This window comes from Myotis brandtii, unplaced genomic scaffold, assembly GCF_000412655.1.
Source record: "Myotis brandtii unplaced genomic scaffold, ASM41265v1 scaffold604, whole genome shotgun sequence".
Classification (NCBI taxonomy): domain Eukaryota; kingdom Metazoa; phylum Chordata; class Mammalia; order Chiroptera; family Vespertilionidae; genus Myotis; species Myotis brandtii.
Genome location: NW_005370286.1, coordinates 835,224 through 843,202, shown reverse-complemented (window position 1 = coordinate 843,202; position 7,979 = coordinate 835,224). Strand labels below are relative to the sequence as shown.

The 7,979-nt window shown below is 53.0% G+C and overlaps 1 long non-coding RNA gene across 1 annotated transcript; it reads right to left on the bottom strand.

Annotated features, from left to right (window-relative positions):
• Nucleotides 1–251: 251 nt before the first annotated feature.
• Nucleotides 252–2,475, bottom strand: LOC106728398. Its single transcript, XR_001364704.1, has 3 exons — nt 2,320–2,475; nt 1,311–1,502; nt 252–857 (listed from the first exon to the last, which is right to left on the bottom strand). It is a non-coding gene; the product is annotated as an uncharacterized LOC106728398 (long non-coding RNA).
• Nucleotides 2,476–7,979: the final 5,504 nt, after the last annotated feature.

The following is a 7,979-nucleotide window of genomic DNA, read 5'->3' as shown; positions in this document are numbered from 1 at the left end:
TGTTTCAGTGGAGAAAACAGACAAAAGCTGATTACTGAGTAGCATTCTGTGATGGCTAGAACGGGGCAGACAGGTGCTAGAGAACACAGCAAAACGGAGCGAAGGGGAAAATGACACCGACAACAAAATCTCCACCCTGTCTTCTTGTCCAGGATAGCTCTTCCTTGGGGATGGGGGGCTCCTTTACCCTCTGCCTGGGCCCCCCCTCTGAGCTTCCCCCTGTAAAAGCTGATTACTGAGTAGCATTCTGTGATGGCTAGAACGGGGCAGACAGGTGCTAGAGAACACAGCAAAATGGAGCGAAGGGGAAAATGACACTGACAACAAAATCTCCACCCTGTCTTCGTGTCCAGGATAGCTCTTCCTTGGGGCTGGGGGCAGGGAGGGGGCTCCTCTACCCTCTGCCCGGGCCCCCCGCTCTGAGCTTCCCCCTGATGGCACCACTGACCTCCCAGGGAGGGAAGCTCTCTGTCTGACCCCAGAGGCATAGTGTAGTGAGTGAGGCCCATCTTCGTTTGAGCCAGACTGTGTGGGTTCAATCCCAGCTCGGCCAGGTGCCAGCGGTGAGACTGGGAATGTGCATTAGCCTCCTTCTACTGCATTCAACCCGATGCAGGTGTCTCCCCAGGGTCACCCCGCCTCCCGTGTGGGTGGACTCACCCGAGTGAACCGAACAGCAGACCTCGCTGGGTTCTCCTGTCCACCCGAGACCAGCATAACGTGGAGCCTGGCTCACTCCCCTTCTGCCTTCCTCTTGCCGGCCTGGGATGGCGCCCCTCAGGCACACTGTGCCTCGGGCTCCGCGGCCTGGGCTCAGAAAGTGCCTTGTTTCCTCCGTTGACATTTGGAGTATTTTCCTGATGAGGATGTTGTGATATCAATTTTGCAAAATACTGCCTTGCACATAGTAGGGCTCCACAAGAGTAAGCTTTTGTTAGAACACAAGCCTTTTCCTTTACATTCCATCTACTTACATGTTATAATAGTATACACACCTGCAAATCCACTACACCTCCACATAGAAGATTAGCATCTTGACCAAAAATATCTGCACTAGAGCCTCCATCTCCTCCCTCACCTTCTTCCACCCAAAGTGAACACCTTCAATCCCACACCCACCATCCTTGTTATACTTTCCCAAACACCACGTGTTTTAATGTCACTGTTTTAACGCGATATAAATGGTATTTTTCCTGCGTGTGATCTTTTGGGACTTAATTGTCCACTTACCGTTAGATTGCTCAGAGTAAGCTGTACTGGGTGGTGTCGGCATTTCTTTGTGATCTTTTGGGACTTAATTGTCCACTTACCGTTAGGTTGCTCAGTTTAAGCCGTACTGGGTGGTGTCGGCATTTCTTCAGACACTTTGATTGGAACACCCAACTAGCAGCCTGCACCCCCGTTTCTCCATCCGTTCCCCAGCCGATGCGCGTTTGGCTAACGCGTGTCTCCAGGTGTTCCCAGGCCAGAGTTCCCCGCGGGCACTGACCGAGGAGAGAAGTCTATGGAGTAGAGCAGGTGGGTTTTAGGAGAAAATGTCCAACTGTTTTCAGAGTGATTAGACTAACGAATACCCGCACCAGCAATGGACAGGAGGTCCCGGGGACCCGCCCGCGTCCACACCTGGCATTGCATTTCCGGGAGCTGAGCATTGTCTCCCAGGTTTCTCAGCCAGAAAGCCTTTCCCAGAGGGCGGGGGAGGGGCCCCTTCCTAAAGAGACCACACTCTCTCCCTCTCTCTGGGGGCCACGCTGGCTCTGATGACCATCCGGATGCTTGGGAGACGTCACCAACAGTGCAAATAGGAAGGGGCTCTAACATGGCCTGAGCCACACACAACGTGGCCATTGCTTGGGGTTTTGCTCTAAGCCCTGCGCTAGGGCCTAGCATTCGGAAATGAACAAAACCCCAGCCTCTCAGGTGCTGCAATCAGTTCAAATTCTTGCCAGTTTAAGCACCGAGGTCAGTCCCAGGATTTAACAAAAACCCACAGGCACTGCCCACGTGATCTGGCCATAATGGAGGACCGCTGCCGGCTCCAACCCCATCACCCGGATGGGGTCGGTGAGCGCACCTCTCCACACCCCCAGCCTCAGCTCCCCGCTCTGACGGGCCCTCCATCTGCTGTCAGAGGACCCTCTCCAACACCATGACTCCTCTGGCGTGGACTGGAGCAGGAGGGTTTGCGGGGCAGTTAATCAGGTGTGTGCAGGCTGGTGATGTCGCCGCCACCTTGCCCGGACCCCGGGCCTGGGCACTGGGGGCGGGCAGGTGCTCTCCGGCAGGTGGGCCCGGGCAAGGTTGCTGGCCTCGCCTCACCTGTCCAGGGGCTTGAGTCAGCGAGCGCAGGGCACGGTGTCCTCAAGGCTTCCGCGGGGCTCGGCTCTTTTCCTCTGGAGGCAGATCGGATTTCTCTCCTTGTGGCTGGAACACAAAGCAGACTCATAATTGCCATAAATATCTAAGTTTGCTCTTCTCATTTATCACAAAACTTTTGATTTAGATGTGTCCCGTGGTGAGCCTCTGAGCCTCGCCTCACCTGTCCAGGGGCTTGAGTCAGCGAGCGCAGGGCACGGTGTCCTCAAGGCTTCCGCGGGGCTCGGCTCTTTTCCTCTGGAGGCAGATCGGATTTCTCTCCTTGTGGCTGGAACACAAAGCAGACTCATAATCGCCATAAATATCTAATTAAGTTTGCTCTACTCATTTATCACAAAACTTTTGATTTAGATGTGTTCCGTGGAGAGCCTCTGTGTGTTTTCATTTCCAGCAGGTAAAATCCATCCATAGTTCAGCACCTCAGGGTCAATGGACAGGGATTTAACTTCATAGCTAAATAGCATATTGATTAATGCTAAGAAAACACTCTCCCTCAGAACAGGTTCCTGTGTCCGCCGGGGTGGATGGCCAACGCGCTCGGAGTTGCCTGTCCGACTGGTCGCCGTGGACTCGGACATCCCTGTCTGGACGTGACCCCTAGTTTTGTGAGATTCCGGTTGCCTCTGTCTCACCTTTGGTCCGTTGACCTTTCACCTTGGATCTGCAGGGCCTCTCCCTGCATCCCTGCACCCCAACCCTGGACAGCGGGGCAGGCAGAGGGGCTCCCGGAGCTTTGCTACTGTTATGACTCGTCATGTAAATATCTGATATGCAGGATGTATTTTCATTGTTGGCGACTCACGGGTTGAGAACCGCTGAAATAGAGAGTGTGGCCTCCCTGTCACATGTCTGTCTTCCTGCCTCTTCCTTCCTCCACTTCTACTCAAATGGAGCTAAGCCGCTGTCCCACATGGGATCCTCCCACCACGGGCTGAGCCGAGCCGTCCCCTCCCTCCCTTCCTGGAGCCTGTCTTGGCTACCCTCCCGCTGTGGCTGCCTGCTCGCTTCCCTCCATCCCCCGCGGAGTGCCAACGGGTATCTCGACACAGAAAGTAACAGACACGCTGGCAAAACCCACATCTCCCCACCATGCGCTCCCGGCGCTGCCGTGGGAATGAAATGCCACCTCCCAGCCAGGACCTGCTGCTTCCACGGGGCCAGGCTCAGAAGTCAGGTGTCTGCCCGGCTACCCTGTGCCATGGATCCACCTGGTGTCCCATGACTGGAGGGGGCCCTCCTGGAAGAAGCCCCAGGGACTCATAGTTGGGACCACGCCGTGATCCACGAAGGAGCATCGGGACCCAAAGCAATCAGCTAGCTTAGCTCGCGAGGCAACATCCCTCCGAGAAGGCAAGAGCCAGCGTAAGGGGTTCTGTGGGCTCAGACACCATGTGATCTAAACCCCAGGAACAGGACAGAACCTCAGCAACAGCCTTTTGTGGGTACAGTGATGATACCCTGGTTCGGGGACCTCAGAACACAGTCACAGAGGAGGCTTTGTGTGTTGTGTTTTTTTAAATCGACAAGTGGAGGTAAATGATTAAGGCTATTGTCACCATCAGGGTGCATTTCTAGCTTTCGCTTTGGCCTAAAATATGGCTTTTAAAACATTCTAAGAATCCAAAATCAGTGTCATTTAACCAGATCTTTAGCAAAAATCTTTTAGAGGTTAATGACAGAATGGCTGAGCTGAGCTGTGTCACAGATAACAATCACAAAATCTGGACTAAAAATGTATTTTTTAAAGGATCTCTTTGCAGGACCTGGAGAAAGACCTTGGCTAGGCAATTATTGCTCAGTGGGTGCAGTGTTTCTGTTTGGGGTGATAAACAATGTTTTAACTAGATAGTTGTGGCCATAAAACACGTGACTGAAATTGTACTCTGAAACGGTATGCTTAAAATGGAACATTATATGTATATTACGATAATAAAAAGTATACATGGGTGTATAAAATTGTATCTGTGTAAATTATAAGTAGGCACATAGGCAAACACTAATCATGAGAAAACAGGAGTGGCTACGTTATTAACAACATGCAAACCAGATCCTCGGACGAGAAGTACTACCAAAGGCCAGATAACGTTTCACGATAAAAGGGTCCATAGATCAGAAAGGCCTAACAACCGAAGTGTGTGTGCCTAACAGAGCTTCAGACATTTGAAGCAAAAACTGAGCTAAAGGAAGAAATAGGTGAGTCCCAGGTGCCGTCAGCTCGCAAGCGTGCCCAACCTCTCGGGGCTGAATCCGCAGTGAATCAGCGGGTCCCACACCCACCTGGGCTCTCCACACCCGTCCTCTTCTCCTTGCTCCTCGTAGGGAGCGGGTTTCTCACCAAGCGCCAAGTCCCTCCTGAGCTTCCGAACCAGCTGAGTCTCATTGGCCCCTGCGAATGGGATCCCGATGGGAAGCCGGGAGCCTTCCAGACCAGAAGCTGAGGCAGGGAGTAGCTTTCTCGGCCTCTGGCCCGGAGACTGCGCCGCCTCCCAGTGCCCAGGGCCGCTCGCACGAGCCTTTTACTATTCCCGGTTTCTTTCCCCTCCTCGGTGCTTAATTCTGAGCCTTATAACCTGAGTGGCGTTTTCTGATTTCTCAACATAATAACATGTTCTACATTGTGATATGAGGCGATACAGAGGAATGCGCATCTGTGATTAGAATAGGGAGATTGTCTCATTTCTGCTGTTTTGTTCTCATTTTAAATTTGACAAATGGAACACTGAATGGAATACTGAAACCCTGGCAGTGTACATTACTGACTTGATTCATTTGCTTAGTTATTCATTCATTCGGGCAAACAATGCCTTTGCATTTGGAGGCTGGACAACAAGCAGACCCACTTAGCATTCAAGGAAGGGATCCCTTAGCGGCGCGTCCGCACACCGCAGCTCAGAGGCCGGGCCTCCTTCTCCTCTCTCTCTCTTTTTAAATATATTGTTATTGACTTCAGAGAGGAAGGGAGAGGGAGAGAGGAGAAACGTCAATGATGAGAGAGAATCATTGACCCGCTGCCTCCTACACGCCCCCTAATGGGGATCAAGCCCACAACCTGGGCATGTGCCCTTGACCAGAATAGAACCTGGGACCCTTCAGTCCACAGGCTGATGCTCTATCCACTGAGCCAAACTGGCTCGGACAAGGCCTCCTCCTTCTCTTATGTGGACTTGGGCTCTGAGAGGGGTGCCCCCCCCATTCCCATAGCCCCACCCAAGCCCACACTCACCACTCTGCTGGCCTGGAGCCCATTCTAGCCTCAGCAAGATGAAAAGGTCCCCATCTCTAACCAGGGGTCTCGTCTCTCTCCAAGTTACTTTCACTCGCCTTCTCTCCCCAGGGGCTCTGGCTCACCAAGTGGTCCCCAGCGAGCATGGGAAGTGGGGTGGGCTGAACAGCGCCACCAAAGGTGTCCTGCCCGCCTCTACCTGGGAATGAGACCTTATTTGGAATAGGGTCTTTGCACTTCTAGAACTATATCCCAAGAAACCAGAAACACCGATCAGAAAGGATATATGCACCCCTATGTTCATAGCAGCACAATTTACCATAGCTAAGATTTGGAAACAACCTAAGTGCCCATCAGCAGATGAGTGGATTAAAAAACTGTGGTGCATCTACACAATGGAATACTACGCTGTTATAAAAAAGAAGGAACCTTTACCATTTGCAACAGCATGGATGGAACTGGAGAGCATTATGCTAAGCGAAATAAGCCAGTCAGAGAAAGGTAAGTATCACATGATCTCACTCATATGTGGGATATAATGATCAACATAATTTGATGAACAAAAATAGATCCAGAGACAAATGGCAGGGGAGGTGGGGGGGGAGAGAGCAACCATAGGACTTGTATGCATGCATATTTGCATAATCAATGGCCACAGACACTGGGGTGGAGGGGGCTTGCCCAGGGTGGGAATGCCTTGTGGGGGCGGTCAATTGGGGAAAAAGGAGACATATGTAAAACTTTAGACAATAATAAAAAAAGAAAATTGTGATAAAATTGAAAAAGAAAATAGGGTCTTTGCAGATGTAAGTAACATAAGGTCTCATGATGAGACCCCCTGCGTTTAGGGCGAACCCCGAATCAAAGGCAGAGATCGATGTCCTAAGAGATAGGACAGGGGGTCCACAAGGGGGGTCATGGGTAGAAGAAGGCGTGTAAAGACAGAGACCACCATTAGAGGGACGTGTCTACGGCCCGGGGACGGCAAGGCCTGTTGGAGCCGGCCTCCCTCGGCACCCGCAGAAGGAGCCGGCCTGCCCACACCGTGGCTCAGCCTCCTGCCTCCAGCGCTCAGAGAGGGGAGCTGGTTTAGGCCGCCCTGTGCGCGCTCTCTGCTCCTGCAGCCCCGCTGATTCACACGGGCCACCACGTTCTGCCCACACAGACTCCGCTCCTTGGCCGAGGTCCCCACGGGGCAGCCACGGCTCTCATTCCTCCACCCCTCTCTGCATCTGGGTACTGGGCTCCTGCCCTGGTAAAATGAATGCCCGCTGCCTCAAGCCAAACTAAGCCACAGGGGAGAGCACCTGTCTCCTATCACTGCCCCAGGCTGGTGTTCCGCCTGCCGCCTGCGGGGGGAGCTCCCGAGGAAACCACCCCATCAGGGAGGGGAGGGGGTGCTGGCAGGGTCTTGGCGGTGCTGGACGCCCTGTGGTTCTGTGACCCTCCAGGCCATCCTTTCCCTGAGCTCAGGCGAAGGGGTCGGGATCCTCCCACTCTGCACGAGTGAGTTGTCCCTCAGGCCCGTGGTTGGCAAACTGCGGCTCACGAGCCACATGCGGCTCTTTGGCCCCTTGAGTGTGGCTCTTCCTAAGCCTTAGGAGGACCCTAATTAAGTTAATAACAATGTACCTACCTGTATAGTTTAAGTTTAAAAAATTTGGCTCTCAAAAGAAATTTCAATCGTTGTACTGTTGATATTTGGCTCTGTTGACTAATGAGTTTGCCGACCACTGCCTCAGGCCCTCCTGGGCCACGCAGGTGGCTCCGGGCAGGAGGGATCAATGTGGGGGACGCACACCTGGAACCAATCACATGACTGGAAGGACGCGAGCTCTTCCCTGGAACCCACGGAATCAGCTTTGTTTTCCCCTTAAATCATCCCGATTTATTTATTTACTTATCTATTTTACTGCAAATTTCTCTATTTGCCAACAGGAACCGATTCGGGAAGTTTCTCCCAAATTGGCAAAGCTTTTAAGGCTGCACGTTGTTGAGATTGACGGGCCTGAGTGAGCGGCTCGCCCGGGCCTCGCAGGCGGGGAGGATAATGAGCTGCCTGGTCCGGGCCCAGCGAGCGCGTGCGAACAGGGAGGCGCTGGCTCAGACGGCCTGTTTCTAAGCCGGTAAAATGCCATAAAGCTGTCACCCGGAAACAGGTGGCCGGCTGGTATTTGTTTTTAAATGTGTCCAGAGTTAATTGGCTTCTGTGTCTGCTGGCACTGGGTCCTGACTAGCTGCTGCAGGACACGCTTTGAAACAGCTCCCACTGAGCCCGCGGGCGCAGACGGCACGTGCTGTGTATTCGGTGGGCAACGCAGCCCCCAACCTTCCTGCACGCGGCGCCGCGCAGTCCCAGGCGGGACGTTCAAAAGAAACC